This window comes from Ascaphus truei, chromosome 11 (genome assembly GCF_040206685.1).
Source record: "Ascaphus truei isolate aAscTru1 chromosome 11, aAscTru1.hap1, whole genome shotgun sequence".
Classification (NCBI taxonomy): domain Eukaryota; kingdom Metazoa; phylum Chordata; class Amphibia; order Anura; family Ascaphidae; genus Ascaphus; species Ascaphus truei.
The window spans coordinates 60052212-60068337 of NC_134493.1; positions in this window are offsets into that span (position 1 = coordinate 60052212).

A 16126-nucleotide genomic window follows, 5' to 3' on the forward strand; every position below is an offset into this window, starting at 1 on the left:
TCAGGAGTCAGAGGTCCTACGGGGTATGCATAAAGTCCTTAGACGCAGATGACCAGCATGAGGGAGGCGGAGGCAGATCCATGGAAGGAGACCCCCCCCCCCCTTCTCTCTCTTTTCGTCTTCCCCTCTTTCTGTTTGTCTCTCCTCTCCGACTTCTGGCCGGAGACCCCCCCAGTCTGTCTGTCCATCTACCCCGTATGTCCAAAACCCTCTACCCAATTACAAAGTTGAATGACACATGCAGTAAGCTGATAATGTTTGTTTTCACGAGCTTTTTCACTGTATGCATATTATGTAATGAACAAAATAAAAAATATAAGTTGAAAAAAAAAAAAAAAATACATGGTTACATAAGTGAACAGAGTAATAAGTAATAAGTAATACAGAGGCGACACGATTTATTCGAGTGGGGCTAGTTCCGCAAGCCGGGGGATGCCCTGGCTTGCTAGCCCCACTCCCTCGGCGTGCCGCGCGTCACTGATGCGCGGTCACGCATCATCGGGTGCCTGCGCCCACTGCACGCGCGTCCAGGGCTCCCCGAGGGAGCACTGGTGTCCCGCGATGTGGGGGACGGCGGTGGGGGGTTCCGGGGCACCCGGTGGACCCGGAGAGGGGAGGGGGAAAGCCCCGATCGGAGGGCGCTCCTCCGTGGCTTCGGCGCGTGCCCGGCACACTCCTGCGCGCGCCCGGTTACTGTCGCGGCCGAGACCGGGCAAATGCTCGAATAAACTCGGACGCGACAGTATACATGACATTGCATGCACAGTTACAGATAATATATATTATAGGCGTATGTAACAGTTACAGACCAGATTAAAATGTGAGACAGCCTTAGATTGGAAAGAACTTAAACTGGTTGTGGATGTGAGAGTCTCCGGTAGGTTGTTCCAGTTTTGGGGTGCACGGTAAGAGAAGGAGGAGCGGCCGGATACTTTGTTGAGCCTGATATATCATTCATCTGATATATCTCTCTGTACCACTCTTTACCTTCATTTGATCATTTGATCATGGGTAGTGGGATCCAGGTAGATATTAACTATAGAAACCCGATTTGACCCCCTTTGGGGGCGGGTTGCCCAGAGTAGCACAGTCCTACATTATGCATATACTTACCTTCCACGTAATCATCAGTGACATCTCAACATATGTTTGTTTAGAGCCGGTTCTAACCCTTATTATCACCCACAATGTGCTGTTTCTGATAACATCTTTGTTTGCTACATTATTACTTCCTATAATTTTGGGTAGTGGGATTCAGGCGTATATATATATATTTACTGGTTTGCCGCCAGCTAGGGTGACCAGACTTTCAATAGTAAAAAACGGGACACATCAAAAAAAAATCTTTATAGCACAAATTACATCACTTAAAAATAAATATTATGATATTTGACTGATAGCGTCCCTATTTATGCTGTATTATTAATCTTTCTCTCTCCCCGCCACATCAGGACCTCTCTCTCCTATTCCACAGTCTCACTCTCCACTCCCCCAGTCTCTCCCTGCTCCTAGTGTCTCTCTCACTCCCCTGAGTGTCTCTCTCACTTTCCCTCCCCCCAGTGTCTCTCTCTCACTCCAGGCAGTGTATCTTTCCCTCCCATCAGTGTCTCTCTCTCCCTCCATCCAGTGTGTGTCTCTCCCTTCCCTCCAGTGTCTCTCTCACCTTCCCCCAGGGTGTCTCCTCTTCCCCCCAGTGTCTTTCTCTCCCCACAATATGTCGCTCACCCCCATGACGCACTTTCACCCTCCCTCCCCATGTCTCTTTCACCCTCCCTCCCCATGTCTCTTTCACCCCCTCATTTCTCTCTTTCACCACCCTGTGTCTCTCTTTCACCCATGGGAGAGGGAGTTTGGCCCGGTATTAAAGGGGTTACACCCCATTTGGCCACCCCCTGCTCTCACTTGGGAGGCAAGGGGTTAACTGGACTGCGGTCCAGTAATGTGTTTTTACCCTGCTTCAGCACCCAAATGTGTATTCCCCTGTAAAGATTTATTGTTCCCATTCCAGTGCCTGCACCAACACATGCACTAGGATCTATGCGGGAGGGAAAGGGTTAATGTTAATTCTGTGTTTATGGCCCTTTGTCCCTTTTCCCGCCTTTGCAGGCTCCATTTTGCAGTCTCCCCATAGGTCACCATGGGGGCTCAATACAATCCTATGGAGATTCCGGCGATTTGGGCCCGTTTCTGTAGAAGACCTGCAGGTGGCGCTCGAGAGGAGGAGCGGCGGTTCCCCATTGAAAGTGAATTGAGTAATACATTTCAATGTGGAATTCTGGAAGCCGACCTCCGGAGACGAGCTGGCAGCGTGCCAGATCGCAAAACCGCAAGAGTGGCAACATTGTCAAAAAAGAGCTTTGATCGCGCAATTGGCGTGGGAACTAGGGCCTCGGTCAAGTTCACGGCCAATTGGCGTGGAATCTTTTGTTCTAGGGCACCCAGAAATAAAACTCCTTTTGCCCCTAGATGTTAGGAACCCCCTCACTTGACCCCAACAGGGTCCGACAATTAATGGCGGCGAGAAAGGGTCGCGCCGGCCAGGAGGGTCCTACCATTGACCGTAATGGCGGAGAAAGCCACGTGGCTTTCAAACACTAAGTGTGAAACAGGGTAAACTGAAAACCCATAACTCCGGTTCCGTGGGGACCCGAGGGTTGGGATTTGGCAAGGATGTAGTCACTGCTCCGGCATGACTGCATGGCAATTTCCAGCCCTCTCCCCTCAACTGAACGGAGTAGGGTTAACTGTTAAAAAGTGTGTGTGTCCCATTAACTTCAATGGTAGCGGAGGTCCCATTGAATCCTATGGTGGCGCCGGCCCATGCATTTCCTATGGAGGCGCCGGCCCTATTGATTTTAATGGAGGGAAGCCGCGTGAAAAAACGGCTAAGTCAGAATGAGCAGAAACCTGGAACCCATAACTCCGGTTCTGTTCAAGCTAGAGGGCTGAGATTCGGTCACCTTGTAGTCCTAGTACCGGCAGGATTCCATGGCAAATAGCGACCCTCTTGGGGCAACAGAACGGAGTCAGGGTAATGGTAAAGTTTAGGTTTCTGCCATTGACATGCATGGCAGAAAAAAGCCACTTTTTGTAATGTGCTTTTAAACTGTATTTTTGTATCTCCGGTTCTGGGGGTCGTGGAAGGCTGATATTTGGCCACTATGGCAAGGGTCCTCCGGCATGAGGACCTGGACAATTTCAGCCTGCTCAGACCCACAGAACGGATTATTTTAATATGTGTAGATATTAAGATATGTATTATCTTGTGGGTCTGGTATTCCTATGCCCGGGAAAACCAGAGGCCAAATGGTATGTTAATGCTCAGGGGGGAGACAAGTGGTCTACAATAAGCCCCATGATCAAAGGCTCCCCCACCCTGCTTGTGTATGCTGGAACAAAACCGCAGGACGTGGGTACTTGGGATAAGTGTTGTGTTTCACACTTTGGAACAAAGGGTTTCCTATCCCAAGCAGACTGTGCGACGCCAGTCTTGTGGGAGGGGGGCTAGGGATTAGCCCCTGCTTAGAATAATATCCACCCAGTGGGCAGGTATTACTTTGCCTCTCAAGTGAGGTGGCAAGGGGGGATTGGGTGCAGATAATTGTCCTCCAATGACTTGCACTCAATGCCATGGTATAGGAGTGAAACTCCATATAAACGAGTGTAAGCTCTATACCCAGTGTCTTTCGTGCTTTTTCGTGATGTCTTCATTTGAACCTGTATTGCTGAATGAATGGCCAATCCTGTACCTGATTGCTTCATTGTCCAACCCTTAAGTAAGTGTCCATTTCTTGTCTGTTATTTGTATCATCTTGTGTGTTCTCCTTCTTTAAGGAATAAACTATATTTATTATATCTAAGTCGTATTCAATTCAACCCAGAATTTTGGTGTATATTATACCCTGTCACAAGTTACCGTGACACGCTCCCTCCCCCATTTCTATTTCACCCCCTTCCTATTTCTCTTTCACCCCCTCCCACCTCTCCATATCTCTCGTTCACCCCTCCCACCTCTCCATGTCTCTCTTTCACCCCCTCCCATCATCACCATGTCTCTCTTTCAACCCCCTCCCCATGACACACTCACACACTCAATCTCTCACCTTTTTACACTGCATGCAGCAAGGTGGTGCTGCATGAGCTGTGCAGCACAGCGCTACCTAATGGCTGAAGGAGATATTGCAGCTATCGACTGCTTTTCTCTCTGCTTCTGGCAGCCAGCACCGCCCATCCACCTGCCCTCCTCCTGCCTGTCCGTGCGCCAGCCCACGCACAGCATGTTTTGATGTCTGCTGGCCCGCAGACGCCAGGTTTTGCCGCCTGCTTGCGCCCCCCCCTAAACAATCTTGTGCCCCCCCCCCCCCAGAGGGGTGGGCTCCCCAGTTTGCACACCGCTGTAGTAGACCATGTGCAGATAAATTTTTGGGAAAGATTGTGACGTCATCCAAAGGGTGTCACATGGTCAACAACAATCAATCAGATTGGGGATATACATTTCTCAAACGGATTGGCTGAAGTACCATGTGACGGAAGAAGAAGATAGAAGACCCCAAATGGATTACAATAAACAGGTGAAGATAAAGAAAGAAGAAAAGGACTTTGGAATTCACTTTTAATTGTAAGGGGTCTCAGGAAGCTCTGCTCAGGTGGTCCTTTGTGGGTTTTCTGGTTTCCCCGGACACCCGTGAGGACCCCTGGACACCAAGGGACCACCATGGGACCCATGTGGGGTGTCTGGACACCTGCGGGGATGACCTGGAGGCCCCCGGACATCCACAGATACCACCAGAGGGCCCCCGCCAGCCTCTAGTATCATTCCTTTGCATTAAAAAAAACGTTTATGTATATTAGGGGGTATAGGGGTTGTTGGGGGCACAGGGGGTTAGTACAATGCAATGTTTATTGGGGGCAATTGTCCCCAAAAAATCTGCTATTTTGCCTTAATCCCCCTACATTGCCTTAGCAAATAGCTGCTAAGGTAATAAAGCTGCTTTAATGTCAATTTTTATTAATAGTATGCAGTAGCAGGGCGTCTCCTGAGCTGAACCACTTAGATTTCTGGCTCAAGGACCCCCTTCTTCCAGAGTTACAGGCCCCGGTATGCGGCATCAGATGCCAGTCTCGCCGCCATTTTAAAATTGTCCCGTGATGTGGGACATTTAAATAATAAAGGAGATACCGGCACCCCATATCTGGGCCTGTAACTCAGGAAGCAGTGGGTCCCCTCTCCCCTCTTACACTGGAGCTCTGCTCCCCTCTCACACTGGAGCCCTGCTTCCTTCTTATGCTGGATCCCTGCTCCCTTATTATGCTGGAGCCCTGCTCCCCGCTCACACTGGAGCCCTGCTCCCCTCTCACACTGGAGCCCTGCTCCCCTCTTAAACTGGAGCCCTGCTCCCCTCTTACATTGGAGCCCTGCTCCCCTCTTACACTGGAGCCCTGCTCCCCTCTTACATTGGAGCCCTGCTCCCCTCTTACACTGGAGCCCTGCTCCCCTCTTACATTGGAGCCCTGCTCCCCTCTTACACTGGAGCACTGCTCCCCTCTTACATTGGAGCCCTGCTCCCCTCTTACACTGGAGCCCTGCTCCCCTCTTTCACTGGAGTCCTGCTCCCCTCTTACACTGGAGCCCTGCTCCCCTCTCACACTGGAGCCCTGCTCCCCTCTTACATTGGAGCCTGTTCCCCTCTTATACTGGAGCCCTGCTCCCCTCTTACACTGGAGCCCTGCTCCCCTCCTATACTGGAGCCTTGCTCCCCTCTTACACTGGAACCTTGCTCCCCTCTAACACTGGAGCCCTGCTCCCCTCTTACACTGGAGCCCTGCTCCCCTCTTATACTGGAGCCCTGCTTCCCTTTTACACTGGAACCCTGCTACCCTCTTACACTGGAGCCCTGCTCCCCTCTTAAACTGGAGCCCTGCTCCCCTCTTACATTGGAGCCCTGCTCCCCTCTTACACTGGAGCCCTGCTCCCCTCTTACATTGGAGCCCTGCTCCCCTCTTACACTGGAGCCCTGCTCCCCTCTTACATTGGAGCCCTGCTCCCCTCTTACACTGGAGCACTGCTCCCCTCTTACATTGGAGCCCTGCTCCCCTCTTACACTGGAGCCCTGCTCCCCTCTTTCACTGGAGTCCTGCTCCCCTCTTACACTGGAGCCCTGCTCCCCTCTCACACTGGAGCCCTGCTCCCCTCTTACATTGGAGCCTGTTCCCCTCTTATACTGGAGCCCTGCTCCCCTCTTACACTGGAGCCCTGCTCCCCTCCTATACTGGAGCCTTGCTCCCCTCTTACACTGGAACCTTGCTCCCCTCTAACACTGGAGCCCTGCTCCCCTCTTACACTGGAGCCCTGCTCCCCTCTTATACTGGAGCCCTGCTTCCCTTTTACACTGGAACCCTGCTACCCTCTTACACTGGAGCCCTGCTCCCCTCTTACATTGGAATCTTGCTCCCCTCTTACACTGGAGCCCTGCTCCCCTCTTACACTGGAGCCTGTTCCCCTCTTATACTGGAGCCCTGCTCCCCTCTTACACTGGAGCCCTGCTCCCCTCTTATACTGGAGCCCTGCTCCCCTCTTACACTGGAACCTTGCTCCCCTCTTACACTGGAGCCCTGCTCCCCTCTTACACTGGAGCCCTGCTCCCCTCTTATACTGGAGCCCTGCTTCCCTTTTACACTGGAACCCTGCTACCCTCTTACACTGGAGCCCTGCTCCCCTCTCACACTGGAACCCTGCTCCCCTCTTACACTGGAGTCCTACTCCCCTCTTACACTGGAGCCCTGCTCCCCTCTCACACTGGAGCCCTGCTCCCTTCTTACACTGGAGCCCTGCTCCCCTCTTACACTGGAGCCCTGCTCCACTCTTACACTGGAGCCCTGCTCCCCTCTCACACTGGAGCCCTGCTCCCCTCTCATGCTGGAGCCCTGCTCCCCTCTCACACTGGAGCCCTGCTCCCCTCTCACACTAGAGCCCTGTTCCCCTCTCACACTTGAGCCCTGCTCCCCTCTTACATTGGAGCCCTGCTCCCCTCTCACACTGGAGCCCTGCTCCCCTCTCACACTGGAGCCCTGCTCCTCTCTCACACTAGAGCCCTGTTCCCCTCTCACACTTGAGCCCTGCTCCCCTCTTACATTGGAGCCCTGCTCCCCTCTCACACTGGAGCCCTGCTCCCCTCATATATTGGAGCCCTGCTCCCCTCTCACACTGGAGCCCTGCTCCCCTCTCACACTGGAGCCCTGCTCCCCTCTCATACTGGAGCCCTGCTCCCCTCTCACACTGGAGCCCTGCTCCCGTCTCACACTAGAGCCCTGTTCCCCTCTCACACTTGAGCCCTGCTCCCCTCTTACATTGGAGCCCTTCTCCCCTCTCACACTGGAGCCCTGCTCCCCTCATACACTGGAGCCCTGCTCCCCTCATACATTGGAGCCCTGCTCCCCTCATACATTGGAGCCCTGCTCCCCTCACACTGGAGCCCTGCTCCCTTCTCACACTGGAGCCCTGCTCCCCTCATACACTGGAGCCCTGCTCTCCTTTTACACTGGAGCCCTGCTCCCCTCTCACACTGGAGCCCTGCTCCCCTCTCACACTGGAGTGCTGCTCCCCTCTCACACTGGAGCCCTGCTCCCCTCTTACACTGGAGCCCTGCTCCCCTGTCACACTGGAGCCCTGCTCCCCTCTCACACTGGAGCCCTGCTCCCCTCTCACACTGGAGCCCTGCTCCCCTCTCACACTGGAGCCCTGCTCCCCTCTCACACTGGAGCCCTTCTCCCCTCTCACACTGGAGCCCTGCTCCCCTCTCACACTGGAGCCCTGCTCCCCTCATGCATTTGAGCCCTGCAATGAAAATTCACGATGTGTATAATTACAGGCAAGGTGGTATCAGAGATATAATGCGTAAACCTCTATTACCAGGTGTATATTTCAGCTCAGGGATACTGACCTGCTTGTCTTGGAATACTTATATTCTGCAATAAGACGTCTGTGGATAGCAATTAACCCTATATATTACACTGATACTAATTGATTTATTGCTCACCTTACCACTTCATAATGTTTTTTTTTTAATGTTTTAATGTTTTATATGTGTTTTTAACCTCACTATTTGAAATTATCTGAATAAAACTTTATTATTTTTCTTAGCTATTTCCGGTCAAGATGGGCCTAATTTTGTCCTATCAACCGTATTTAAACCGATAGATCACTGTGAGTCTTACTACTGTACCCCAACATTGAGTGCTCGACATATGAGGGAGCCTTTTTTGATCCTCTTGGGATCTACTCTGTAATACAAGTGATTTTTCCCTCTGAGCACCTGTTGCACAATACACATACATATACATAACAAGATACTGCCCCTTACAATACACATATGTATATATATACGGATGAGCGGTTTTATTACCCTTTATAAATGTCAACCTCTGAGATGTCAGAAACCCCCTGAACATAACTTTATAAATATTCTCTTTAGATATTGTGCATAATTAAGTATTTGTTGCATTGATCCTGATAGCTTGCCAATCCTCCCAATAAATCTCTACCTGAAATTGATCCATGTGCCGGTGGGTGCAGGGAGCCTTATATTCCCTAGAAATAAGAAGTTGGTACAAAATTGAGATGAGACCCCACTGATAAATTCTATTTCTCATAGTTCTTCGAATTCAGTACATTCTGGGAAAAACCCACAGGGGACAGCTGCCCAAGATAATGAGAAACTTGTAAAATCTGAACATCTCGGCACCGGTGAAAGAGTATGTCTGGCAAAAATCTGATCACCTCGGCACCGGTGAAAGAGTATGTCTGGCAAAAATCTGAACACCTCGGCACCGGTGAAAGAGTATGTCTGGCAAAAATCTGAACACCTCGGCACCGGTGAAAGGGTATGTCTGGCAAAAATCTGATCACCTCGGCACCGGTGAAAGAGAATGTCTGGCAAAAATCTGATCACCTCGGCACCGGTGAAAGAGTATGTCTGGCAAAAATCTGAACACCTCGGCACCGGTGAAAGAGTATGTCTGGCAAAAATCTGAACACCTCGGCACCGGTGAAAGAGTATGTCTGGCAAAAATCTGAACACCTCGGCACCGGTGAAAGGGTATGTCTGGCAAAAATCTGAACACCTCGGCACCGGTGAAAGGGTATGTCTGGCAAAAATCTGAACACCTCGGCACCGGTGAAAGGGTATGTCTGGCAAAAATCGCTAAAATGTAGTAATTTACCTTTCCAAAGCATATCCACCACATCTCTAACATGTTTAACCTTCCATAAATCAAAGGTACCTGCGGACCAACCCGGACCAAAATCAGGGTTGTCAAAAATAGGGGTGCATCTCAAAGGAGCTGAGGACAATTGATAATAGATTTTGACCCTACGCCAAATCTTAATAGAACATTGTATTACTGCCGAATCCAAAAAGTCTCGTTTAGAGCATTTTGTTGGCTTGTTATTCCATATTTATTTATTTATTTATAAAATTTGTTACCAGGAAGTAATACAGTGAGAGTTACCTCTCGTTTTCAAGTACGTCCTGGGCACAGAGTTAAGATGACAAAGAATGCATGGTTAAAAATACATGGTTACAGTGCTTAACGACGGAGCCCACATCACACTTAGGCATACGTATCATCCCCCCCCCCCCCCCTGCCCCCTCCCCCCGCACTCCAAAACCTCGCCTGCCCCAGAAGGGACCTATAAGAAAATGAGAGAGACAAACCAGTCAGGAGTCAGAGGTCCTACGGGGTATGCATAAAGTCCTTAGACGCAGATGACCAGCATGAGGGAGGCGGAGGCAGATCCATGGAAGGAGACCCCCCCCCCCCTTCTCTCTCTTTTCGTCTTCCCCTCTTTCTGTTTGTCTCTCCTCTCCGACTTCTGGCCGGAGACCCCCCCAGTCTGTCTGTCCGTCTACCCCGTATGTCCAAAACCCTCTACCCAATTACAAAGTTGAATGACACATGCAGTAAGCTGATAATGTTTGTTTTCACGAGCTTTTTCACTGTATGCATATTATGTAATGAACAAAATAAAAAATATAAGTTGAAAAAAAAAAAAAAAATACATGGTTACATAAGTGAACAGAGTAATAAGTAATAAGTAATACAGAGGCGACACGATTTATTCGAGTGGGGCTAGTTCCGCAAGCCGGGGGATGCCCCGGCTTGCTAGCCCCACTCCCTCGGCGTGCCGCGCGTCACTGATGCGCGGTCACGCATCATCGGGTGCCTGCGCCCACTGCACGCGCGTCCAGGGCTCCCCGAGGGAGCACTGGTGTCCCGCGATGTGGGGGACGGCGGTGGGGGGTTCCGGGGCACCCGGTGGACCCGGAGAGGGGAGGGGGAAAGCCCCGATCGGAGGGCGCTCCTCCGTGGCTTCGGCGCGTGCCCGGCACACTCCTGCGCGCGCCCGGTTACTGTCGCGGCCGAGACCGGGCAAATGCTCGAATAAACTCGGACGCGACAGTATACATGACATTGCATGCACAGTTACAGATAATATATATTATAGGCGTATGTAACAGTTACAGACCAGATTAAAATGTGAGACAGCCTTAGATTGGAAAGAACTTAAACTGGTTGTGGATGTGAGAGTCTCCGGTAGGTTGTTCCAGTTTTGGGGTGCACGGTAAGAGAAGGAGGAGCGGCCGGATACTTTGTTGAGCCTGATATATCATTCATCTGATATATCTCTCTGTACCACTCTTTACCTTCATTTGATCATTTGACCATGGGTAGTGGGATCCAGGTAGATATTAACTATAGAAACCCGATTTGACCCCCTTTGGGGGCGGGTTGCCCAGAGTAGCACAGTCCTACATTATGCATATACTTACCTTCCACGTAATCATCAGTGACATCTCAACATATGTTTGTTTAGAGCCGGTTCTAACCCTTATTATCACCCACAATGTGCTGTTTCTGATAACATCTTTGTTTGCTACATTATTACTTCCTATAATTTTGGGTAGTGGGATTCAGGCGTATATATATATATTTACTGGTTTGCCGCCAGCTAGGGTGACCAGACTTTCAATAGTAAAAAACGGGACACATCAAAAAAAAGTCTTTATAGCACAAATTACATCACTTAAAAATAAATATTATGATATTTGACTGATAGCGTCCCTATTTATGCTGTATTATTAATCTTTCTCTCTCCCCGCCACATCAGGACCTCTCTCTCCTATTCCACAGTCTCACTCTCCACTCCCCCAGTCTCTCCCTGCTCCTAGTGTCTCTCTCACTCCCCTGAGTGTCTCTCTCACTTTCCCTCCCCCCAGTGTCTCTCTCTCACTCCAGGCAGTGTATCTTTCCCTCCCCTCAGTGTCTCTCTCTCCCTCCATCCAGTGTGTGTCTCTCCCTTCCCTCCAGTGTCTCTCTCACCTTCCCCCAGGGTGTCTCCTCTTCCCCCCAGTGTCTTTCTCTCCCCACAATATGTCGCTCACCCCCATGACGCACTTTCACCCTCCCTCCCCATGTCTCTTTCACCCTCCCTCCCCATGTCTCTTTCACCCCCTCATTTCTCTCTTTCACCACCCTGTGTCTCTCTTTCACCCATGGGAGAGGGAGTTTGGCCCGGTATTAAAGGGGTTACACCCCATTTGGCCACCCCCTGCTCTCACTTGGGAGGCAAGGGGTTAACTGGACTGCGGTCCAGTAATGTGTTTTTACCCTGCTTCAGCACCCAAATGTGTATTCCCCTGTAAAGATGTATTGTTCCCATTCCAGTGCCTGCACCAACACATGCACTAGGATCTATGCGGGAGGGAAAGGGTTAATGTTAATTCTGTGTTTATGGCCCTTTGTCCCTTTTCCCGCCTTTGCAGGCTCCATTTTGCAGTCTCCCCATAGGTCACCATGGGGGCTCAATACAATCCTATGGAGATTCCGGCGATTTGGGCCCGTTTCTGTAGAAGACCTGCAGGTGGCGCTCGAGAGGAGGAGCGGCGGTTCCCCATTGAAAGTGAATTGAGTAATACATTTCAATGTGGAATTCTGGAAGCCGACCTCCGGAGACGAGCTGGCAGCGTGCCAGATCGCAAAACCGCAAGAGTGGCAACATTGTCAAAAAAGAGCTTTGATCGCGCAATTGGCGTGGGAACTAGGGCCTCGGTCAAGTTCACGGCCAATTGGCGTGGAATCTTTTGTTCTAGGGCACCCAGAAATAAAACTCCTTTTGCCCCTAGATGTTAGGAACCCCCTCACTTGACCCCAACAGGGTCCGACAATTAATGGCGGCGAGAAAGGGTCGCGCCGGCCAGGAGGGTCCTACCATTGACCGTAATGGCGGAGAAAGCCACGTGGCTTTCAAACACTAAGTGTGAAACAGGGTAAACTGAAAACCCATAACTCCGGTTCCGTGGGGACCCGAGGGTTGGGATTTGGCAAGGATGTAGTCACTGCTCCGGCATGACTGCATGGCAATTTCCAGCCCTCTCCCCTCAACTGAACGGAGTAGGGTTAACTGTTAAAAAGTGTGTGTGTCCCATTAACTTCAATGGTAGCGGAGGTCCCATTGAATCCTATGGTGGCGCCGGCCCATGCATTTCCTATGGAGGCGCCGGCCCTATTGATTTTAATGGAGGGAAGCCGCGTGAAAAAACGGCTAAGTCAGAATGAGCAGAAACCTGGAACCCATAACTCCGGTTCTGTTCAAGCTAGAGGGCTGAGATTCGGTCACCTTGTAGTCCTAGTACCGGCAGGATTCCATGGCAAATAGCGACCCTCTTGGGGCAACAGAACGGAGTCAGGGTAATGGTAAAGTTTAGGTTTCTGCCATTGACATGCATGGCAGAAAAAAGCCACTTTTTGTAATGTGCTTTTAAACTGTATTTTTGTATCTCCGGTTCTGGGGGTCGTGGAAGGCTGATATTTGGCCACTATGGCAAGGGTCCTCCGGCATGAGGACCTGGACAATTTCAGCCTGCTCAGACCCACAGAACGGATTATTTTAATATGTGTAGATATTAAGATATGTATTATCTTGTGGGTCTGGTATTCCTATGCCCGGGAAAACCAGAGGCCAAATGGTATGTTAATGCTCAGGGGGGAGACAAGTGGTCTACAATAAGCCCCATGATCAAAGGCTCCCCCACCCTGCTTGTGTATGCTGGAACAAAACCGCAGGACGTGGGTACTTGGGATAAGTGTTGTGTTTCACACTTTGGAACAAAGGGTTTCCTATCCCAAGCAGACTGTGCGACGCCAGTCTTGTGGGAGGGGGGCTAGGGATTAGCCCCTGCTTAGAATAATATCCACCCAGTGGGCAGGTATTACTTTGCCTCTCAAGTGAGGTGGCAAGGGGGGATTGGGTGCAGATAATTGTCCTCCAATGACTTGCACTCAATGCCATGGTATAGGAGTGAAACTCCATATAAACGAGTGTAAGCTCTATACCCAGTGTCTTTCGTGCTTTTTCGTGATGTCTTCATTTGAACCTGTATTGCTGAATGAATTGCCAATCCTGAACCTGATTGCTTCATTGTCCAACCCTTAAGTAAGTGTCCATTTCTTGTCTGTTATTTGTATCATCTTGTGTGTTCTCCTTCTTTAAGGAATAAACTATATTTATTATATCTAAGTCGTATTCAATTCAACCCAGAATTTTGGTTTATATTATACCCTGTCACAAGTTACCGTGACACGCTCCCTCCCCCATTTCTATTTCACCCCCTTCCTATTTCTCTTTCACCCCCTCCCACCTCTCCATATCTCTCGTTCACCCCTCCCACCTCTCCATGTCTCTCTTTCACCCCCTCCCATCATCACCATGTCTCTCTTTCAACCCCCTCCCCATGACACACTCACACACTCAATCTCTCACCTTTTTACACTGCATGCAGCAAGGTGGTGCTGCATGAGCTGTGCAGCACAGCGCTACCTAATGGCTGAAGGAGATATTGCAGCTATCGACTGCTTTTCTCTCTGCTTCTGGCAGCCAGCACCGCCCATCCACCTGCCCTCCTCCTGCCTGTCCGTGCGCCAGCCCACGCACAGCATGTTTTGATGTCTGCTGGCCCGCAGACGCCAGGTTTTGCCGCCTGCTTGCGCCCCCCCCTAAACAATCTTGTGCCCCCCCCCCCCAGAGGGGTGGGCTCCCCAGTTTGCACACCGCTGTAGTAGACCATGTGCAGATAAATTTTTGGGAAAGATTGTGACGTCATCCAAAGGGTGTCACATGGTCAACAACAATCAATCAGATTGGGGATATACATTTCTCAAACGGATTGGCTGAAGTACCATGTGACGGAAGAAGAAGATAGAAGACCCCAAATGGATTACAATAAACAGGTGAAGATAAAGAAAGAAGAAAAGGACTTTGGAATTCACTTTTAATTGTAAGGGGTCTCAGGAAGCTCTGCTCAGGTGGTCCTTTGTGGGTTTTCTGGTTTCCCCGGACACCCGTGAGGACCCCTGGACACCAAGGGACCACCATGGGACCCATGTGGGGTGTCTGGACACCTGCGGGGATGACCTGGAGGCCCCCGGACATCCACAGATACCACCAGAGGGCCCCCGCCAGCCTCTAGTATCATTCCTTTGCATTAAAAAAAACGTTTATGTATATTAGGGGGTATAGGGGTTGTTGGGGGCACAGGGGGTTAGTACAATGCAATGTTTATTGGGGGCAATTGTCCCCAAAAAATCTGCTATTTTGCCTTAATCCCCCTACATTGCCTTAGCAAATAGCTGCTAAGGTAATAAAGCTGCTTTAATGTCAATTTTTATTAATAGTATGCAGTAGCAGGGCGTCTCCTGAGCTGAACCACTTAGATTTCTGGCTCAAGGACCCCCTTCTTCCAGAGTTACAGGCCCCGGTATGCGGCATCAGATGCCAGTCTCGCCGCCATTTTAAAATTGTCCCGTGATGTGGGACATTTAAATAATAAAGGAGATACCGGCACCCCATATCTGGGCCTGTAACTCAGGAAGCAGTGGGTCCCCTCTCCCCTCTTACACTGGAGCTCTGCTCCCCTCTCACACTGGAGCCCTGCTTCCTTCTTATGCTGGATCCCTGCTCCCTTATTATGCTGGAGCCCTGCTCCCCGCTCACACTGGAGCCCTGCTCCCCTCTCACACTGGAGCCCTGCTCCCCTCTTATACTGGAGCCCTGCTCCCCTCTTACATTGGAGCCCTGCTCCCCTCTTACACTGGAGCCCTGCTCCCCTCTTACATTGGAGCCCTGCTCCCCTCTTACACTGGAGCCCTGCTCCCCTCTTACATTGGAGACCTGCTCCCCTCTTACACTGGAGCACTGCTCCCCTCTTACATTGGAGACCTGCTCCCCTCTTACACTGGAGTCCTACTCCCCTCTTACACTGGAGCCCTGCTCCCCTCTCACACTGGAGCCCTGCTCCCTTCTTACACTGGAGCCCTGCTCCCCTCTTACACTGGAGCCCTGCTCCACTCTTACACTGGAGCCCTGCTCCCCTCTCACACTGGAGCCCTGCTCCCCTCTCATACTGGAGCCCTGCTCCCCTCTCACACTGGAGCCCTGCTCCCCTCTTATACTGGAGCCCTGCTTCCTTTTTACACTGGAACCCTGCTACCCTCTTACACTGGAGCCCTGCTCCCCTCTCACACTGGAGCCCTGCTCCCCTCTCATACTGGAGCCCTGCTCCCCTCTTACACTGGAGCCCTGCTCCCCTCTTATACTGGAGCCCTGCTTCCCTTTTACACTGGAACCCTGCTACCCTCTTACACTGGAGCCCTGCTCCCCTCTCACACTGGAACCCTTCTCCCCTCTTACACTGGAGTCCTACTCCCCTCTTACACTGGAGCCCTGCTCCCCTCTCACACTGGAGCCCTGCTCCCTTCTTACACTGGAGCCCTGCTCCCCTCTTACACTGGAGCCCTGCTCCACTCTTACACTGGAGCCCTGCTACCCTCTCACACTGGAGCCCTGCTCCCCTCTCATACTGGAGCCCTGCTCCCCTCTCACACTGGAGCCCTGCTCCCCTCTCACACTAGAGCCCTGTTCCCCTCTCACACTTGAGCCCTGCTCCCCTCTTACATTGGAGCCCTGCTCCCCTCTCACACTGGAGCCCTGCTCCCCTCTCACACTGGAGCCCTGCTCCTCTCTCACACTAGAGCCCTGTTCCCCTCTCACACTTGAGCCCTGCTCCCCTCT